Source organism: Crinia signifera, chromosome 7, assembly GCF_055691185.1.
Source record: "Crinia signifera chromosome 7, ASM5569118v1, whole genome shotgun sequence".
NCBI lineage: Eukaryota > Metazoa > Chordata > Amphibia > Anura > Myobatrachidae > Crinia > Crinia signifera.
Genome location: NC_139223.1, coordinates 122,448,067 through 122,471,061, shown reverse-complemented (window position 1 = coordinate 122,471,061; position 22,995 = coordinate 122,448,067). Strand labels below are relative to the sequence as shown.

Sequence of the window (22,995 nt, the reverse complement as noted above, 5' to 3'; positions counted from 1 at the left end):
ACTGTGTAGAAGCCAACACTGTACTCACAGCACTCTCTGGGTGAAGTCAGCATCACCCTGACCTTCAAAGTGGTGGTTTGTGCAGCGAGGCCAAGTCTGCTCTTGTAAAGCCATGCCCTGATTTCACTGTTACCTGCCCCAGGTGTCAGCGGTATAATTGATGCCTCTGAGCTAGACTTGTGGGTAAATTAGCTACCGGCTACCATAGGTCAAATATGTAATTGTGGGATTGGCATTGGATCACAGGGTGCTCATGTTATGCAGTCAGTGACTATGCAAACATACGTGGTCCGGTTTATTTTATTTAATCAGCAAGATTACCGGTGACTTTTATTCCAGATAAATGACCTTCCAAGATAATTCAATTAAAATTTGCGGGGGTGCGGGCTGTATGTTGGTGCACAGGCTGCTGCAGCTGCCTGTCTCTCCCGCTCAGCACACAGCACTGAGAAGCCTGTCCTGCCCCAGAAATACTACAGAAGGGGCAGCTGCTGCCGTCTTCAGCAGTCCCTGGTCCCCTTGGGCTGCTTCTGCCAGCTTTGGCTGTCTACGGCTGCTTGGAGAAGTTCTGGGCCGCTTGGGGGAGGGGGGGGGGGCGCTCTGGAGTGCTAGTGTGTTTGGGCTCACAGCCATTTGTCTGTTTGGGCATTCCTGTGTTTGGACGCCTGAACACACGAGTGGCCAAGTGCGGCCAAACCTCCCCAATCGGCCCTGATGCTCACCTCGCTTTTTAGAAATAGCGAGGTGGAAACGGTGAGGGCAGGGGGTCAGTTGAATACTGAGGGCCACTATGAGAATCGAGCAATAGGCACTGCTCGTGAAGTTTTTTGGTGAAGGAGCGCTGGGTGAACTTAAACTAAAGATATATATATATTTTTATATATATATATATATATATGTATGTATATATATATATATATATATATATATATATATATATATGAAGTGGGGGAGGGGTGGCTATGAATATAATATTGTTACAAGTGGTACCTGTAAGGAATAAAATGGTTAATATAGATGTTTACACCCTTTTGGGGAAAAAGTGATTTTTGTGCTTGTGGATATTGATACTCCCGGTATCGCTGTCCCTATCTTACCCTAATTTCAAAGTTGGTACCTTCTCTGTGTGACTTCTGGTTCCTTGTAGTGGTGTTATGAGGGCTTCCAAGGTAATATAAAAAGACCTACAGAACTGTTATTAGCAGTTGGTCTCAACTAAATCTACTAACCAGACACAACACTGTTTAGCTGTCAAAAGCAGATGGAATTGGGCCTAAGCAGTGCGATAAAGATTTAGATGAGGGATATTGTGTCTATTTGACCTCTTTCACTTCTCTCTACTAGTAATAGGCACTGCTCGCCATCATAGCTCGTCTGATCGGCATTGAATATACCCCAAGGTCTGTTCCTTTTCTTTGTTTTTAATGTATGTCTACCATCCTTCAAAGGATTGCTCGCAAAGATATGTTTTAACAAATGTATGAGTACCTCAAGAGGTTACGGTACGATTTTGTGACACCAAAACGTTGAGAGTTATTTTTGTGAAGAGTTGCTGTTGAACCTGGCTCTGCTGAAGTTCAATGATTTTGTCGAGGTGCAGGTGCTGCCCCATCACCCTCTTCCTGTCACCCACTGATTTTTAATGTCACACTCTGCCTCCCCGTCACCCACTGCCATGTTGCACATTGTGAACTTGGGTAGGGGTTCCCACTGCACATGCTGCACTAATGGTAGTTCTGCCTCTGTGTAGCAATGATAAACCATATCCTTGTCCTGCACTGTTCTGCACCATAAAAAGTCATGGTTTTCTTATTCTGCTTAGGAAAAGCTTGGAAAAGGGCAGCAGAGGCTGTTCTTCCTTAGGCAACTGAGGAAGTTCAACATCCCACAGAAGCTTCTGCTCATCTTCTACTCCGCGATTGTGGAGTCTGTACTGTGCTCCTCGATACTGGTCTGGTACGGCTCCGCCAGTGAGAGAGACAAATGCAGACACTTTGTGAGGGTGCTAGAGGAAGCGGCGACCTCCTCTAGCATCCTCAAAATGCTGTCAGCCATTTTGTGATAGTAATTTTCAAGCAGCAGCCCTGAGAAGCGCCAGGACCCACTGGGATTACTGCTGTACCCCTGTGGGCCATTCTGAGCCTGTATCCTTTTAGATGTACAGTATGTAACCATGTTCCCCAATGCAGCCTCAGGGATCAGAAGTCATGTTTTGCAGTGAGCCTAAATTCGTAAATCTGTCAAATTCACAGCCCACAGAACAAAACCTTGTTAAAACAGGGAGATTATCTGTTTCCACCTGGAATGCTGCTATAATCCTTTTGTGGATGGCTAAGTAAAGCAGTGAGTGAGTATCTGTGTTGGTGAAATATGCACTATCCATACAGTACAAAGTTTAAGATGATGCAGGAAACCCAAAGATTTGAGCAGTGGGGTTTAGAAAAACATTCCACAGCATGTACGTATGTGAAATCCTGGTTACACCCAGACATTTATCACAGTATATTTATTACTGATCAGCAGTGTACTGTATATTGCACCAAACATCACTGTTCTCATTACAAGAACAACACAACAAGGATTAATTTTTTTTCTTTACCGTTAACCTCTTTATAGGAGCTCAATGTGAAATTAGGACTTTCTGGACCACTGAAATACCCTGACCTTTGTAAGGAAACCTTTGTATTAGATTGCTTTTGCTATTGAAAACATATGATATAAATGCTGGGTGAATTTTTACTCATTCCCTGTGTTACAATGTGAATTTTGGCTTATTCTCTGTGTCAGAAAGTGAATTTTGGCTTATTCCCTGTGTCAGAATTTGAATTTTTACTCATTCCCTGTGTCACAATGTGAATTTTGGCGTATTCTCTGTGTCAGAATGTGAATTTTGGCTTATTCTCTGTGTCAGAATGAGAATTTTGGCTTACTCTCTGTGTCAGAATGTGAATTTGAATGCTAAATAGACACTGATTGATATATAATATAATATAGAGGAGGCGACTGTACAGTACTGACAATGGGTATATAGGTCAATTGTATATAGGACTCTTTTTTTTTTTTCTTGCGGCCCACACAAGACTTAGTCCTTGATTATTCGGCCCAGTTGGGATTTTGAGTTTGACATGCCTGCTGTAGACCAAATGACCGTATCCCATTTTTTGTAAGTAGTTTTTTTCATACTGTACCATACAATGGGCATAGAGTGGGGCTATAATAGTGTGCAGAGTGTAGCGAGTCACTGTGCCTGAAGCATGGTGAGCGCAGCTAGCCATGCGTGGGGACGCGGTACACTTATATGTCGACGTATGTTGACAGACATCAAAAACTCATGTCGACCATGTCTATGTCGACCATAAGCGAGTGTAGACCTTTTGTCAGTGCGACCTTGAGTACGTCGACAATAGTCACTGTTGACCATTAGTGATTGCCCTAGTGACTGTCAACCTAGACATTGTCTACGATTTATACCATAACTTACATTTGGCCATTCTATATACAGTATGAGGCATACAGTAGGTGCCGATTCTGTGGGTGCCTGAGGGCCCGAGCACCCACGGAAATTGATGAGCTCCCACCCGCTCAACAGCGGCCCACCTGCCCGTGTCCCACTGCACTCCCCCTCCCTCGTCGCTGGCACAGGTACTGTGTGGGCATTTTTGTATTTGATACTGTGGGGACATTTATGTATTTGGCACTGTGGGGGCGTATATGTATTTGGCACTGTGGGGGGGATTTTTGTACCTGCACAGTGTGGGCATTTATGTATTTGGCACTGTGGGGGGGATTTATGTATTTGGCACTGTGGGGGGCATTTATGTGTTTGGCACTGTGGGGGCATTTATGTATTTGGCACTGTGGGGGGGGGGATTTTTGTACCTGCACTGTGTGGGCATTTATGTATTTGGCACTGTGGGGGGGGGATTTATGTATTTGGCACTGTGGGGGCATTTATGTATTTGGCACTGTGGGGGGGATTTATGTATTAGGCACTGTGGGGGGCATTTATGTATTTGGCACTGTGGGAGGGGGATTTATGTATTTGGCACTGTGGGGGGCATTTATGTATTTGGCACTGTGGGGGGGATTTTTGTACCTGCACTGTGGGAGCATTTATGTATTTGGCACTGTGGGGGGGGGGGGGGGGGGGAATGTACCTGCACTGTGGGGGCATTTATGTATTTGTCACTGTTGCCATAATTTGAATATTGGAGACAACTGTGCTGTATAATATAAATCATTATGTTGTAGCCACGCCCCTTTCCCATGAAGCCACTCCTCTATATTTTTGGCTTGAGCACCCACCAGCAAAAACATAAATCGGCACCTATGGTATGAGGTATCTAGTGTTTTGTTATATATTGTTTGCAATCTGCTTTTAGTTGCCAATAGAGCTGTAAATTATACATTGACACTATTTCTATGGCAATGTTTCAGCATTCCACCCTTACTATAAACCATCCCAAGCTTACTATGCACCTTTTTTAAAGTGATAGCTGGGGGTATGGGTAAAAACTGGATCCGGACAGAACCCCAGAACGCCAGAAAGGCTCCATTCATCAATATCTGTCATTCTGGAGCATGTAGTGTCCAGTCCGGGGCGGTGCCTGTCCGGGGGTGTCCTGTAGGGTAGGGCTGCTATGACACCTGTCACCAGGGAGAGGAGAATGGGGAGAATACAGCCTCCCTGAATGGTCCGGGGATGTAATAAAAACAAACAGGAACGGTCAGGACCACACAGGCAAACTGTAATCTCCCCTTCCCCATGTCCCTGGTGAAAGCTATCACACCCATCCCCAAGACACCCTCCGGACTCAACACCCCCCGGACTGGACACTACAAGCTCCAGACTGCAAAGTTTGATGTCTGGTCCGGCGTGCCGGGTCTTCTCCGGGTCTGTTTTTTTTACTTAGTCCCATAGCTTGGTCATAATACGTTTTTCTCAAAATCGTAATGTGGATACTACTTAGCAACGCTATGAGGTTAAATACACTGTGAACCTGTTATATTCCTCAGTTAATGATCAACTGTACATTCCAGTGTAAATGATGGAATGTTGTCACATAGCACAGAAAAAGGCGACTGGCCTCAAGCCTGCTGGGGACCTTGACCGGGAGTTAATGTAGATGCATGTTTAGCACTCCTGCCAGGGATAAGAGTGTTAATCCTGAGCGGCGGATGAATGAAGGCGCAGGTTGTCACTGCGTAGGTCTGGCTCATTGCGTGAGACCTGGGACTGTTGCTTCAGCTGTCAGATGTGGAAATGTCACATGAAAATGTCACCTTTCAAGAGACTGCACTGATGGGGGAGGACTTGGAATGACGTGATGACTGAGAAGGTGAGTAGTGGTGACAGGGTCTGGGGGAGATGCCAGAAGCTGACTCACTGCTTAGGGTGGCTGAATGGGGGGAGAAGTGGGGAGGAGGGAGATGCAGTTACCTTGTTAGTTTAAATGTTTAAAATAAATGATTTAAACCTTTGTGTAATAACATATTGGCCAAGCCTGAGCTATATTACATTCTTTTGTTTTATTATTATGTTAAATCCTCACCATTCTGGTATATTTGTTTTGTGTGTGCAGTGTTTTAATATCTATTCTATTTGGCACTGTAATTATTTGACGATCTGACATGTAAAATGCTGTAGTCACATCTGGCCTGATTAAAACAAAGCTTGTTACGCACATATTAATGGTAATGACTAATGTAAGATGTTCCAAAAGGCAATAATGTTAAATTCAAAAGCTCTGAAAGCCCACCGCTTTGTAAAAAGGGATGCAGACCCCTATGCTGGTGCCACCACCGGCAGGGGCCAAAATGGACTGCAGACAAATTAATCCAAACCCACAGCAGAGCCAAGAGGAAGCTCAGTTATAGAGCAGGCAATTTTGGGGAGTGAGAAGAGAGTCCCCCAATAAAGTGTTTACTTATCCATAGTTGTTTATACAGTGCATCATGCTTGCGTACTCTCTCAGATCAGTTGGGAGGCTCCCAAAAATCAGGTGCCGCTCCTGGCCCCCAGTAAGGGATGGCAAGTCTTCCACAGCTGGTAACAGAACCCTGCAGCTGGACAGTCCAGGGTAATCAAAAAAGCAATTCATGTCACTGTAGCCCCACCCCCCACTTTATTATACCAGTAATTTGGCATTGAATAGTTGGAGGTGGGACTATGAGGATGTGATCACGCTTCCAGTCCCAATCTTCCCCACACAGCCCACCCATTGTAACGGACTTGCCCCTTGTTTCTCTGACTCGACTGCTCCCTCCCACATTGGACAGCTGGAAAGTTGTTAAATATGACATACATACATTCTACAGCACATTACAAATAATATTTATTCCCTGGCCCAGCGGTAAAATCTATATGAAATATTCCTACAGTTTGTGACAATAGGTATCCTTATAAACTCCCTGCACGTGCCCAAGACGAGGTGTAACATTGTGGCCCTGGACTGGATACCAGAATGGATCTGGCTTAAAAGGACTGGATCTGGATTAAAAGGACTGGAACCTTAGAAACATAGAAACATAGAATTTGACGGCAGATAAGAACCACTTGGCCCATCTAGTCTGCCCCTTTTTTTAAACATGTTACCTCAAACCATATTTGATCCTTATTTTTTTGTAAGGATATCAATATGCTTATCCCAAGCATGTTTAAATTGTACTACTGTATTTGCGTCTACCACCTCTGTTGGGAGGCTATTCCACTTATCTACTACTCTTTCTGTGAAAAAATTCTTCCTCGCATTTCCCCTGAATCTTCCTCCCTCTAGTTTCAGTGCATGTCCTCGTGTTCTGTTGCTCCTCTTCCTGTGAAGAATGTCTCCCACCTGTACCTTGTTAAAGCCCTTGATATATTTGAAAGTTTCTATCATGTCCCCCCTTTCCCTTCTCTGCTCTAAAGTATACATATTAAGATCTTTTAGTCTTTCTTGGTACGTTTTGTGATGTAGGCCATGCACCATTTTAGTTGCTCTTCTTTGTACAGTCTCTAATGTATTTATATCCTTTTGGAGATATGGCCTCCAGAACTGAACACAATACTCTAGGTGAGGTCGTACCAATGACCTATACAGTGGCATTATTACTTCTTTCTTTCTACTGCTGATACCTCTCCCTATGCAACCAAGCATCTGACTTGCCTTCTTCATTGCTTTGTTACATTGCCTACCTGCTTTTAAGTCCCCTGAAATAGTGACACCTAGATCCCTCTCTTCCTCAGTAGTTTCCATTATAGTGCCATTTATACTATATTGAGTCTTTGGATTTCTGAGACCCAAGTGCATGATTTTGCATTTTTTGGCATTAAACTGTAGTTGCCATTCTCTTGACCATTTCTCTAATCTGCCTAGATCCTCAATCATTTGTTTTACCCCTCCTGGTGTGTCTACCCTGTTGCATACCTTTGTGTCATCTGCAAAAAGGCACATTTTACCCTCAATTCCATTTGCAATATCACCAATAAAGATATTAAAAAGCACCGGTCCAAGTACAGATCCCTGGGGTACTCCACTTGTAACCTTTCCCTCCTTTGACTGTACTCCGTTTACTACAACTCTCTGTTTTCTGTCCTGCAACCACGCTCTTATCCATTCAACTATCTTAGAATCCAATCCCAAGCTTTCAAGTTTATTTAACAGTCTGCGATGTGGGACAGTGTCAAAAGCTTTACTAAAGTCTAGATAAGCTACATCTACAGCCCCACCTTGATCTATTACTTTAGTCACCCAGTCAAAAAAGTCAATAAGATTTGTTTGACATGATCTTCCCCCAGTAAACCCATGCTGTTTTGGATCCTGTAAATTGCTGGTTTTGAGATATTCTACAACTCTTTGTTTTAAGAGTGTTTCCATCAATTTCCCTACTACTGATGTAAGGCTCACTGGTCGATAGTTGCTTACCTCTTCCTTGCTTCCACTTTTGTGCAGTGGGACTACATTCGCTGTTTTCCAGTCCTCTGGGATTACTCCAGTAGCTAGTGACTGGTTGAATAATTCTGTTATTGGTTTTACCAGCTCCCCTTTAAGCTCTTTTAGTATCCTTGGATGTATCCCATCTGGCCCCATTGATTTATCTACTTTCAGTTTTGAGAGTTCTGTGAGGACTTTCTCCTCTGTAAATGTACTTGTCTCTCCCTCAGTTTTCTGACTATACTTGCAACTTAACTGTGGCCCCTTACCCTCTCTTTCAGCAGTGAATACTGAGCAAAAATAATTATTAATATTATCTGCTATTACATTGTCCCCCTCAAGAAAACTTCCACTCTCTGTCTTCAGTCTAATTATTCCACTTTTTGTTTTTCTCCTTTCACTTATATACCTAAAAAAAGTTTTCCCCCCTTTACCCACTGACTGGGCCATTTTCTCTTCAGCCTGTGCTTTTGCACATCTGATTACCTTCTTAGCTTCCTTCTGTCTAACAAGATACACCTCTTTGTCCTCATTCTTCTGCGTCTGCTTAAATTTCTTAAAGGCCAACTTTTTTGCTTTCACAATACTTGCTACTTCTTTTGCAAACCACAATGGCTTTCTTTTTCTTGTGTTTTTCCTAACTCTTTTGACACAAAGTTCTGTTGCTTTTAGAATTGCACTTTTTAATTTTTCCCACTTATCCTGCACTCCTTCCAAGTTCTTCCACTCTGCCAAAGAATCCCATACAGAGTTTCCCATCTCTACAAAATCAGCCTTCCTAAAATCTAACACCTTTGTTTTTGTGTGCGATGAGTCAGTCTCTGTCTTTATTTTGAACCATACTGCTTGATGGTCACTGGATCCCAGATTTTCACCCACATTTATGTCAGATATTCTGTCACCATTTGTAAGTATTAAGTCTAATATTGCGTCCTTACGAGTGGGCTCCCTCACCAATTGCTGGAGGGATGCTCCTTGCAAGGAATTCAGCATGTCCCTACTTCTGGTGGAACTTGCAACAGGCAGCTCCCAGTTTACATCAGGTAGATTAAAGTCTCCCATGATTATCACCTCTCCTTTTAATGCCATTTTATTGATGTCTTGCAATAGGCTCCTGTCTAGTTCCTCTTCCTGACCTGGTGGTCTGTAGATCACCCCTATACGAAGAATCGCCTTCTCCCCTGTTTCTATGGTCACCCAAAAGGCCTCCGTTTTTTCTTCAATACTTTGTATTAAGGTAGTCTTTATATATTTTTTCACATATATTGCAACCCCTCCTCCAATTTTTCCCATTCTGTCCTTCCTAAATAAAGTATATCCTGGTATAGCTATGTCCCAGTCATGATTTTCATTGCACCATGTCTCTGTAATAGCCACAATATCCAGTTCATCCCTTGTCATTATTGCAATTAGTTCTGGGATTTTATTTCCTAAGCTCCTAGCATTTGCACACATAGCTCTTAAAGTTGTGTTTGTGCTTCTCCTGCTGCTAGCTATGTTCATCTTTCTGCCTATAACTATTCGGTTTTGATCGGCATTATCTTCTGTTGCAGTGGATAGGCTTTCTGTTCCATTTGCCTGCAGAGACAATACCTCTAGGTTGGGGGAGCAGATTTCTTCATTCTTATTTGGTTCACTGCCCCCCTCTGCTAGTTTAAATAGTTGCTTATGAAGCTTCCAAACTTCTCACTTAATATTCTCGTTCCCCTTGAAGATGGGTGCAGGCCATCACTTTTATATAAGGCTCTGTCTTGCCAGGTAGCTTGACTTTGACCTAAATATCCAAATCTCTCCTCGTTGCACCAATTCCCTAGCCAAACATTGAAGTTTCTAATTCTCAGAGTTCTATCTTCCCCTTGGTGTACTGGCAATACTTCTGAAAAAGTTACAGTGGTTGCCACCTGTTTTAGAGCAGTTCCTAACTTTCTAAATTCATCTTTTACGGCCATGACTTCAGCATTAACCAGGTCATTTGTGCCAAGGTGGACGATGACATCCACCTCCCCATCTTTTCTTGCTGCCTTTACAATTCTCAGCATGCGTTCTTTATCTCTTGGAGCTGTGGCTCCAGGTAAGCACCTTACTTGTTTCTCTACTTTAGTATCATTTCCCAGATTAACTCCTCTAATTATGGAATCTCCCAAAAGAAGTACAGTCCTTTTTGGAGGTGAAATTTTCCTGGTCCTTACAGTTAGAAGAGGTAGAAGTCCTCATATCTTCCTGTTCTTTATTGCCTATGTTGGTCATACATTCCAACCCTGCAAGAGCAGCATATGAGTTTTGCAGTGTGACCACTTGGGGAATGTGTCTGATGCCCTCTGTCAGTCTCTGCCTTTCAGAGCCCACAGCAGTCCAGGCAGAATGTCTTCTGGGGGCTCTCTGAGGCAGTGGTGGTTGCAAGGACACAGACATCCTACGTAGCTCAGCATGCAGTTTAGCGATCTCCTCCTGCAGCAAAGAAAATTGTTTGCAGATTGGACAGCAGCCGAGTCTCCAGAATGTCTCCCTCAAAACAAATGCATTACATCCACTGCACTGCACCAGGCCAAACATTGTATCAGTTGTATGGTAATAACAATAATAATATGTTTTGGCTTTTGTGTTCAAACTCACCTTTTTCTGTATTCTAACTCACCTGCTTCTGTTTCCAACTCACAAGTCACTTAAATATTCAAGCTTCACTTTAGTATGCAAGCTTCTCTCTCAATGAGCTTGCATACTAACGCTGAAATGCTAGGGAGTTCAGCACAGAGCTGCTTAGACATACTATAAGTGGCAATTGGGTAGTGGCAACTTGAGTCCCTTTATAGAAAGCAATATCTGCAATTGACTACTGTGGACAGCTGACTAGAAACAGTAACTGGATTGTCTGCAGGCAGTCAGGTGATCGCTCTCAACATGGCAGCACCCATGTCTGGGTTTTGGAGGAAACTTTGGCATTGAGGAAATAGGTCTGAATTCTGGGAAAGCAGAGAGCAAGCAGTGCACATTAGTGAGCTGGATCCAGAATATTGCTGTGCGGGGACAACATGGACAAATTTTACTGTTGAATTCAGAACTCTGCAGATTAAGTGGCCATATACGTAAAATCCAAGATGGATTTTTGGTAATTTATTGGAGCAAGTAACATTTAACTAGTTACTTCAAAATGCTGGAAAACTGACAAAAACATTCATGTATTACCAGATTTTTGTTCCAACCAGTCAGATTGGACAATACATCTTTCACACAGGAGGAATCACTCAAGTGGCTAATTAGAAGATTCAGAAGTTAGCAACCCATATTGCAGCCTGTATGCTGAGCAGTCCTCTCAAATGATAAACTCAATAAAACAGGATATACCTTGTACTGGTGAGCTGGGCTTAACTCAGTAAATTTTTATAAATGATATAGCAGTTTCGGAACAATCAGAATGATCAATAGTTTAAAAACTTACCGTGTGGGCTTGATGACGATGTGGGTCCCCATGGGTTGCTCATTGATCCTGCTGATCCCGTTTGGCAGGTGGAAAGATGAATGACCCATCATGCAGGATCATGGCCATATCGTTCCATGTGTAGGCATGATGAATGATGTGGTCATGTCCCGGCACCAGCCTCTCCCCACCACATAAAACCTCCACTTGGCGTTGCACCTCTGCACATCCCCTGCTGGCTGGCAGAGAGAGACAGGCCGGCGGCAGGTGGGAAATTTCAGATGAATAGGGCGCCCTATTTGTTTTTAAATCTCCTGCCCACCGCCGGCCTCTCTCTCTGCCTGCGGCTGGGATGCGGCGGTGGGCAGAGCTGCAGACCCCAAACACCCCTGATCATGGCCACATTGAACCATTGAGTAAACCCTCTGATAATTTCCTCAATCAGATAGATATCGGGGGTACTTGTTTCCTATCTGGGCGCCCAGGTTTTCTACGTACGGCACCGTAATGAAATCGGATCGCATCACATCAGATTCGGTACTCGATGATGTACGATGGTATACAATGCGATGCGATCCGATTCGATTTCCCATAGGAAACAATGTGAAATGGCTCAATTTAGCCAAATTATCATAGGAACAATAGTAAATGAGCCAAAAACACCCCTGAACATTGAAATGTCCCCCCAAAAGTAGTTGACGCCACCCCGCCATCAACGTGAACCCGAAGCGTGGCGAGCGCAGCGAGCCCGCGAGGGGCGGCGGTACGCGTCCTCCGACCTTTTCATGCCCTACTATCCACTAGGGCGTGGAGTGAGAATAGAATAGTGTGGCGAGCGCAGCGAGCCACCGAGCCCGAAGCGTGGCGAGCGCAGCGAGCCCCGCGAGGGGACGCGGATACCTTCACAGGTAAACGCGTCCCTTCGCGGCCTTCCCAGGTGTCCATGGCAACGCGGACACCTGGGAAGCCCGTGAAGGGACGCGTTTACCTGTGAAGGTATCCGCGTCCCCTCGCGGGGCTCGCTGCGCTCGCCACGCTTCGGGCGCGGTGGCTCGCTGCGCTCGCCACACTATTCTATTCTCACTCCACGCCCTAGTGGATAGTAGGGCATGAAAAGGTCGGAGGACGCGTACCGCCGCCCCTCGCGGGCTCGCTGCGCTCGCCACGCTTCGGGTTCACGTTGATGGCGGGGTGGCGTCAACTACTTTTGGGGGGACATTCCACTGCTCTGTGGGTTTTTTGGGGGTTTCTGGCCCATTTACCATTCTTCCCTATGCTGATTTGGGTAAATGATCCATTTAACATTGTTTCCTATGGGAAATCGAATCGGATCGCATCGCATCGTTCAATATCGTGTATGTGTATTTGTGGTATCCGATGCGATGCGATCCGATTTTTATACGGAGAATAGCATGGTGCGCAATTAACTTAGCGGGCGCCCAGATAGGAAACAAGTACCATATCGGGTTGGATCCGATATCGATCTGTGTGTGGACACTTTTAGGATACAGAACTGTGTGCAGAGATAAATCACAAGACAAGAGGGATTCAGACAGGATTGTTATACCTGGAATTGTAGTCATGCGGTCATGGCTCACGTATGTATGGCCTTGTAGTCCGCCTCTGTGTCTGTACATGCTGGATGGCTGGGCAGCTTTGCCTCCCACGATTCTCTTTGGCTGTCCCTAGGTCCATGTGCGGGGTAGCTGGGAGACAGAGTACCAGAGAGAGTTGCTTGCCAGATCCAGTCTCTGCGTGGACCATCCTATCAGGCCACGAAAGGAGCATAGGATCGTTCTGCAGGATTACTTGTCGTCTAACTAACCTTCAGTTTACTCAGATTGCTGTCCTTTGGGTGGTTATGCCGACCGATTATATAACAAATGCAGATGTATCGTACTGCGCAAGGCCAAACAGCAACAAAATTCAGTGATTACTCTATTTGCTAGCCGTTTCGCAAGCCACCATTTGTGGGTGTCACTCTGCCATCTTATGAGTTGACACCTCTCCATTTTGTAAAATATACATGGTCAACACCCTTAGCCTGTCAATCATGCTGGGGCTTACCGTGGACACATGACCCCTTCTAGACATGCACATGTCAGGGCCAGTGCCACACTTGCCTAATATCCCAGATTGGCTAGGAGGTTCCCAAAATTCTTGTCGGAAAAGCCCGCCTATCTAGCTACCAGCTCTCCTCAACCCCCCCACCCTCCATAATGACTGGTGATGGTGCATTTCCCGGTGATTCCGGTCACCATGGACCTGTCCCCCACCTTACAATGGTGGAGATTCTCTAAACTAAAAATGCGGTAAAAACCCCGTTATCGGGGTTTTCACAGCATTTTGAGATGCTCTAAGCATCCCCCGCCGGGTTATCGCGACGGGGGGCATCGCCAGAAAAATCTGATGATGCCCCATAGAAGCCTATGGGTTTCTACCGTGACCCACTGCCGCCCCGCACCGACCCCCCCCCTCACCTGTGTTCGGGCAGCACAGAGCTGTGCTGCCCGGACCTTTGAGCTCCTCCTCCCTGCACTATGATCCTCTTCCGGGTGCAGGGAGGAGGAGAGCCCGGCGCATCAGTAGTAGCGCTGGGTAAGGGAGGGAGGGGGGAGCCGCCTGGACCCGATGGGATCCGCTGACTCACCGCAAAGGATAGCTCTTAACGCAAGAGCTGTCCTTTGCCATAATTATCGCATATGTTAGAGCATATGCAATAATTATATATGAGGTGGGCTGCAAAGGGGGGCGGAGCTGGGCTGCGGATGTTAGAACATCCCGCCCAATGCCTGTTATCTCAGCATTGTTGTGCAGGGGCAGCCAGAATACTGGCAGGTATGGCCTGCGCCTGAGCAGTAACCCCCACAATCAGATTTGTTCGTGAACCATCAGGTTTGTTCGCAAATTTGATTACAGCCCACAGCCTGTAAAATTACCATAGCTGATGGGTTAGTATCTCTCTCCATTTTATATTTTTCCAAGCTTTGATAAATCTCCCCCATATTATTTAAATAGATTCATGTCTGGGTCCCTTGTGTCTGTCATTTTATTTTAATTTCAAATGTTATATTAATTAGATTGTTTCTCATTCAGCCCTGTGGACATATAAAGGGCAATCTTTTAGATGCATAAGGCCTTATTGCAAAATATGTCTTTGGAGGAATTGGGGAAGAATGGCTTTCCTAATCAGCTGCAGGAACTTTTTTTTAATCAGATAGTTGCATGCTATGCCCCATTTGAGCAATTATCGTCAGATTGCACATGTACCATAATCAAAAAGTGCATGTGTAAATGTACCTTGTAGTGACTATACAATCACAGAGTTATTGCCAGAAAGGGACCATTTGTGGGAGGTAATGGGGAGTGGCAGCAAAAATAAAGGTGTAGTGTGGCCATGTATGGGCATGAATCTGACGTCCGTTGCGATTTACATAGGCAGAGAGACACAACACCTACATCGCTACTGCTGCATTTAGTAGTGTAGTCAGCACTCAAGCAGTCAATGTTTCCTGTTGTTGCTTATAGACTGCCACTGTGAACACAAAGGACATATTTCAGACTGGATCGCAAAGCAAATTTGGACTAATCCATTTTGTACTGCAGGTGAGGCCAAAGTAACATGTGCAGAGAGTGTTAAGGAGCGTAAAAACGTAGCGTTTTGGGTCTGCGATGAATGTGTGCTCCCGCGCACATTACATCACAGATCACAAAAGTTATGTGCTGCACGTACTTCTGCTTTAGCATATCACATATCTAATCCAAAACGCATTGCACTGTGTATGGCCACCTTAAGATTTGTGTGAGATATTTTGTTTCTGTGCAGGGTAAATATTGTCTGCTTTATTCTTGCGCTGCAATTTAGATTTCGGATTGAAAACATCCCACCCAAATCTAACTCTCTGTACATGTTTTATTTGCCCCAACTGCAATGAACATGATTTTGCCCATAAGAGAATAATGTGCTTTGCGATCCAAACTGAATAAGGCCCTTATTGCGAATGAGTTGCGATGCCTGCAGTGGGCATCTATTTTTTATTCTTGGGAAGCAGCTTCACTTGCTAACATTAGCAGGTCCGTAGCCTAAAAAATTCACTAGAGTACAACTAGGCCCTATAACCCTCTGCATGGTTTGGGTCTTTAGCATGTATTTTTTTCATTTTGTTTGCACTGCTTTTATGTAATGTGCTGAGGACCCCTTGAGGCACCATGTATATAAAACAGATGATAAATAAAAAATGCACCACTTCTTAACTGAAGCAGGCAACCAGTACACACGCACACAGCGGAGCAGCAGTAAAACTGTTTTGCAAGTAAAATTAAACTAGCCGCAGTGTGAGTGTTATGTGTTCTGGAAATATTTTTACATGTATGTCACAGTATTCAGATACTGATTTAGTCTGTGGAGAAAGACGTGTGGCCTCACAAGGAAGGGGCATGGCCACACAATAGTACTCCCATTCCAAATTACACCACACAGTAGCACAACTAACCATTTTGGTACCCTGTGCCAGGTGACTGCCCCTCCACCACAGTCAAAATAGGGAGAGTACGCGCTGCAAAAATAGAAGAGTGGCTTAGTGCGGAAGGGGCATGGCCATATAAAAGTACTAATAACATCGTAATTCCCATAACACATTATACCACACAAAGTAATGCTCATAATTTATTATGCCACACATCATGATGCCCCTTAAACAATATGCAGCACACCATAATGCCCATTACACATTATGCCACACACTGTAATGCCCCTTACACAATATGCCACACACCATAATGCCCATATGATATTACGACACATATTAGGCTCCACCCAATCCCCCAAGTACTCCTGCATACAGTATGCCTACAAAATGCCCACAGTTACAACAGTAGTAGCGCTGCTTATATACAGTGTATATATATATATATATATATATATATTTAAATATATATATATATATACACAGTATATAGTAGTAGCTCTGCTTATCAGTTTCTGACAGTAGTAGTGCAACTTATACGTAACGCCCACACCAGTGGCTGACAGGAGTTGCAATGCCTATACGTAATGCCCACACCAGTTGCCGACAGGAGTAGCGCTGCTTATACGTAATGCCCACACCAGTTGCCAGTAGGAATAGTGCTGCTTATATGTAATGCCCACACCAATTGGCGACAGCAGTAGCAGTGCTTAAACATAATGCCCACACCAGTTTCCGACAGTAGTAACGCTGCCTATACATATGCCAACACCAGTTCCTAACAGTAGTAGTGCTGCTTAAACGTAACGCCCACACCATTTGCCGACAGTAGTAGCACTGCCTATAGATATGCCCACACCAGTTGCCGACAGTAGTAGCGCTGCCTATACATATGCCCACACCAGTTGCCGACAGCAGTAGTACTGCCTATACATATGCCCACACCAGTTTCCGACACTAGTAGCGCTGACTGTACATATGCCCACACCAGTTTTCTACACTAGGAGCGCTGCCTGTACATAAGCCGACACCAGTTGCCGACACTAGTGCTTCCTATACATATGCCTACACCAATTGCCAACACTAGTAGCGCTTCCTATACATATGCCGACACTAGTAGCGCAGCCTATACATAATGCTCACACCGGTTGCTGACAGTAGTAGCATTGCCTGTACATATGCCGATGCCAGTTGCTGACAGTAGTAGTGTTGCCTATACCTAATGCCCACACCAGTTGCTGAGCGCAGTAGCGTGGCTACCTGTAAATATGCCAACACCAGTTGCTGACAGTAGTAGTGCTGCCTATACATAATGCCCACACCAGTTGCTGACAGTAGTAGCACGGCTGCCTGTACATATGCCGACACCATGTTGCTGACCGTAGTAGCGCTGCCTGTACATATGCCAACACCAGCTGCAGTACACTCACATGTTACTCACCTAGTTCAGGCTGGTGGCAGCTCATTCTCTCCTGTTTATTTTTGCATCATACTTGCTCCCTTATACCTCCTCCCCCTCGACCCATGTAGCTCCGCCTCCTCCGGTCGATAGCCATGCCCCCTTTTCCGTCCCTGCCTCGGCTCCCCTCTGAGTCTGACCATTCCGTTTAGGATCCGGGAGGGAACGTGCTGTTGGCGCTGCTGCCTGTCAGCAAGTGTGACAGGTGCAGCAGCAGCCACAGAGGAGAGAGGACAGCAGGGGATGTACAGCAGGGAGAGCGCCTCTAGTGGCCGGCACCTTCCTTCTCTGAATCCTCTGCTGAGCAGGGAGCACCCGCCCTGGTAGGTATGCACTTAGGCAGTAGGCTTGAGGAGTCATGTTGATTGTTGTGTTGTCAGGTAACTTCTGTTTTTGTGGTTAGAATATTAAGTCAATAGCTCGACCACTTTTGGACGACAAGGTCAAATCAAGCCATGAAAAGGTATGCACTACAATACATGGGCCAATGACGACACATATAAATCGAAATAGACACCAAAAACTGAAATCATGTCAACCTTTTTTATGTGTCCACCATTGACACATCAACCTTTCGCTTGTGTGGACCATTTTCCATGTTGACCTAGTGTATTTCGACCTGTTCCATGTGTCGACCTTTTCACTGTTGACCATACATGGTCAGCCTAGTTACTTCCTTCTGTGGGACCAGACTGTAGTACTCAGTGGATTGATTTTTAAGGTGAGTACACACGGGTGCAATTTCATGTAAAATCGCTGGGAATATGGTCGCTGATAAATCGCCAGCTGGGCGCTCCCGTGTGCACTGCCTAATGGTCGCAGGAGCATGCTCCTGCGACCAGCGGATTTCCCCGGCAATCGCTGTGCCGGGAGGTCAGTGCCGGGGAGATCAGCGTTGATCTCCTCAGCCCCGTGCCGCTGCTCCCTCCCTCCTCCCATCAAAGTGACAGCAGCAGCGTCTGCTGCTGCTGCGCTCCCCCTCCGCCCCGTAGCAGTGTCTCCTTTTCATCGCTGATGAAAAGGAGACACTGAGCAATATGATTGCTGGGGATATATTGCTAGCAATATATCCCCAGCAATAATATTACCCCGTGTGTACACAGCATTAGGGCAAGTGGACGAAATCTAGGAGGTCTATCGTAATTCCCGCATATGGGCATTTGGAACATGTCGAAACCCCATGTCGACCTTTTGACTGTCGACCTAGACATTGTTGAACTAATGACCTGTCAAACTAATGACCTTTCGACCTAGAAACATGTCGACTTATTCCCATGTCGACCTAGAGCCATGTCGTCCTTTTCCCATGTCAACATAATGGTGTCGACCTAAAGACTGTCGACCATCATGCTGTAGACCAAATGATCCCAACCCCAGCAGACATCTCACACCAGAAACTCAGTAAAGCAGGATATTTACAGTCAGAATCAGGAATGTGGAGACAGGTGAGTAACAGCATTAGAAACTGGGACATTTTGTAACCTAATGTAATTTAATATCTTAAAATGGTAGGCTTTTTGGTACATTGTCAGCGAAGGCTAAGCTACATCGTCAGCGTAGGGCAATGGCAGCCTAGCGTAGTCAGCGTAGTGTCCCCGTCAGGCAGCGTGGTCACCGTACTGTCCCCGCAAGCTGCAGCTCTGTCCCGAGTGTCCCTGGCAAGCCTAGTTAGCGCCTCTCACACAGCACCGGTAACCGCCAGATCCCCTGCACTGGTGGATGCCGGTGGAGAGACGATCATGTGGGCGCCGGCGGAGAGGTGCTCCATCTGTCTGAGATGCACGAGCGTCTCATATGCTTGTGCGTCTCAGTATTTTGTGCAGCAGGGTACAGCAACCCTGCACGTGTCGGCTTCAGGGAGAGGGTCGGGGTTAGCGGCTCAGTAGCGTGTGCATCTCGTGCACAAAGGGGGATGCGAGCGCAAGTGCATCTCATGCACAATAAAGGACACATTTGCCAGTGCTCCATGTTACATACTGGCAAATGCCTCCATTTCAAACCCCCACTATCCACGTCAGCCCAAAGTGTGGCGAGTACAGCGGTACGCATCCTCATGACATGTTCATACCCCCACTATCCACGTCGGCGTGGAGTTGATTTTATAATTCAAATCCATGCCGACGTGGATAGTGGGGGTATGAACAGGTTGGGAGGACGCGTACTGCGTGCGCTCGCTACGCTTCGGGCTGACATGGATTGTGGGGGTGTTTCAGGATCACATTCACACCTGTCATGTCAGGCAGGTTAAAAATGGTCAATGGTTCCCACACAATGTAATAAGCGCTGACACAACGCTGACTGACTATGCTAACTGCGTAAGCTCTGGTTAGGCATGAACGTACACACAGACGCAGACAAAAGCTGATTATGCTGACTACGCGCTGACTACGCTGGCTGAGGGAACACAACGCTGATGCTGACGGGGACGCTGGCTGCGGGAACACAACGCTGATGCTAACAGGGACACTACTTTGACTACGTATGCTGATAGGGACACTACGCTGTCTCTGGTCGCTGATGAAAAGGAGAGACTGAGCAATATATCTCCCCCATGTGTACACACCTTTAGAATGCAGTACTTAAAGGGGGTGCAAATTGAGCACAATTTATAGTGCTGAAAGTCCCTTAAGCTGTGTACACACAGTGCGATTTGGTTGCTGAGAGATTTTGGCTTAATATTGCTCAGTGTACTGGTAATATCTCTCAGCAATATATTGCTCAGCATTATATTGCTCAGTGTACCGTTTTCATCAGTGACCAGTGATTTTGGCTGAAAATTGCAAGCTATTCTGTCTCATTCTGTCTCTACCTCATTTTGACTAGAAATTGCTGGTCGTGACCAGCGAGTTTTGCCCATAGTCGGAAGAGCATGCTCCTGCGACCAGTGACCATGAAGGGCAGACAGCTGGAGCGCGCTCCTGGCGATTTATCTCCCGCAGCACATGAAATCACTGGCAATATGTGCTGAAATCACCCCCATGTGTTCACAGCTTAACCTGCAAGTCTAAAACTCAGGCTCTCGGTACACCGCCACTTGGTATTATTTGCTCCTGTCACATTATTTCCTATCAGATTTGGATGGGATAAATTTACAATTTTTTTTGTTTTACTGAAGATGGGATGTTGCCCATAGCAACCAATCAGATTCTACTTCTTATGTATTTTGCACCTTCTAGAAGATAATAGATAGAATCTGATTGGTTGCTACGGGCAACATCCCATCTTCAATAGAACTCCTGGCTTAGTAAATTTACCCCATACTCTTGGTTGTTATTCATGTATATAAGAACAGCTTTGGCAAGAGGTCTGGTTGCAGATTGGGACTATCAACATTGGACTGAAGGAGGTAATGAATAACTGTCGGAGCAATTCAAATGTTTTTCAAGGCAGGACTGTAATACTTATCACACTTGGGGCCCGATTCAGAAGCAGTTGAACTGTTGTTTAGTGAGAATTTGCTAAACTACGATTTCCAGCACTAGGCTGAGGTGGGCTGCCTAGCACAGGGCAAGGCCGCCTCGCATGCCGGGTCCTGCCCCACAATATGCCTCCAAAATTTGCAGATACATCACTAAAGTGCGAGTGCTTTGCTGCACAGCCTAGCTACGAAGCCAGACACAAGCTGACAATTTTGGGTTTGCAGCGGCAGCATGTGACATCATGCCGCGGCCTTCACTCGGACATGCCTGCATTGTCCAGGCCACTTCCACATAATGCCACCACCGTTGCATTGTTGCTGCCCCTGGCAAACACTGAAACTTTGCTCCAATGTAATCATAGTTTCAGCATACCTCCTAACATGACCCATTCCAGAAAAGGGACACACTGCTCTGTTTCTGGACTTTCCTCTTCATGGGCCAGATTCTCTAAGCTTCAAAAGTGATAACATGGAGAGGGATAAGCAACCAACCAATCAGCTCCTGCCTGACCGTTTTCAAACACAGTCTGTGACATGGCAGGTAGGAGCTGATTGGGTGGCTGTTTATAACTCTCTATTTTATCACTTTTGAAGCTTAGTGCATCTGGCCTCATGTATGATTGCCATCACCTGTTTTGAAGAGGCCAATTGATAAGAAAGGCGTTTCACCACGAGTGATGGCAATCATACTATAAGAAGTCCAGGAAGAGAGCAATGTGTTCCTCCTGGAGAGGGTCATGTTGGAAAGGTATTGTTTCATTGCTCGAGCATGCACGCATGTACAGAAGTTGCTCCGCTATACAGCAATTTCCGCACTCCTGCTACGGGGTCTGGATAATGCTCTTGATGTCCCCAAAAGAACCAGGTTTAGAAGATGCATAAAGCGGCTAAACTCCTACATAGTCCTGTTTAACTCACCAAACCAATAACATTTATGCTGATTTCTGCCCTTCAGTGGCGTAACTATGAATTGGGCACCCCCCCGCCGTTAATGGGGGGCGCCCCCCGCCGCACTCCCCGCCCGCAGCCTTACCTGTCTTGCTGGTCCCGTCCCGGCTCCCTTGCTGGCTTCATTCTTCTGCTAGTGAGACGGACCAACACAAAATGTCCGCCCCCATACAGCAGACAGTTTCAGAGAACTGTCTGCAATATGGGGCGGACATTTTATTGTGGTCCGTCTCACTAGCAGAAGAATGAAGCCAGCAAGGGAGCCGGGACGGGACCAGTGAAGTCAGGTAAGGCTGCGGGCGGCAGATGGGCGGACGGGAGGGGGCTAACTATAGCACCACAGCCCCCCGGCGCCCACACATGCACAGCGCCCCCCTCGCGGCCGCGGGGGCTGCGGTGCTATAGTTACGCCTCTGCTGCCCTTACTTTAGAACTCATGCAGTTGTACCTGGACAGCTAAACAGCTGAATTGCTGTCATTGCTAACAGGTCCACTAAAAACAATTTGGCAAATCTAAAAGTATGCAGGCTACTAGATGAAACCAAACAACAGAGTTGTTTGGTTTCAACAACTCTGCATGAAAATGTATCACTAATGGTGGGTGCACACAATGCGATTTGAACTATTGATTTTAACGACAGATGGAGCCCCTCTAATGCTTGCAGGGGCTGGCGATTCTATGGCCAGCTGCTGGCCCCACCAGCCGTCGGAAGGGGGTGCGCACGCACAAAACGCTCGCATGCCCTGTTCCATAGGAGCTCCCCGCCGTCGTCCACCGCCTCCCCGGTCCCCACCTCCGCCCCGAACCCCCCCTAACCCTGACCATCTCCCTGAAGCGGAGATGGACAGAGTCACAACCGCTCAGCCGCCAAGTGACTGGGACGCGTGTGCATGTGAGACGCATGCGCGTCCCAGTCTGATGGAGTCCCTCTCCACCAGCGCTCGCCAGCGGGGGCGTTCTGGCGAGTGCCGGTAATTAAAGAGAGGGGCTACATCTGTATATAGTCAAAATCACATAGCAAATAGTGTTTTGCCGCATCAGATCCTGATTCAATTTCAATCCTGATGCGTGGCCCTGTGGCATTGGAACTGACAGTAGAAATATACTGTGCAGCACAGTCTATTTCTACTCAGTGTAGCAAGCCAACCTCCCCATGCGCCGTCCCTCCCTCCCTCCCTCCCTGCCAGCTGATGCCGACACCCCGCCAGCTGCTATCAAACCACTCCAATGGCACCGCATATACACACCATTACACTCGTGACACTGAGTGCCTCAGTGCTGATACTGTCTGTACTTTCACAGTGAGCATTCCCACGAAGGTTGGGTGAGCCTACAGAATGGCAGCCTCTACTGAGAACACTTCTTAATCTCTTAT

General features: G+C 46.2%; 1 protein-coding gene across 4 annotated transcripts in view; it reads left to right on the top strand.

Moving 5' to 3' along the window:
* TNS1 (tensin 1) overlaps window positions 1-22,995 on the top strand; it is a 564,007-nt gene that overhangs the window by 56,754 nt on the left and 484,258 nt on the right. The gene's annotated exons all lie outside the window — the stretch shown is intronic.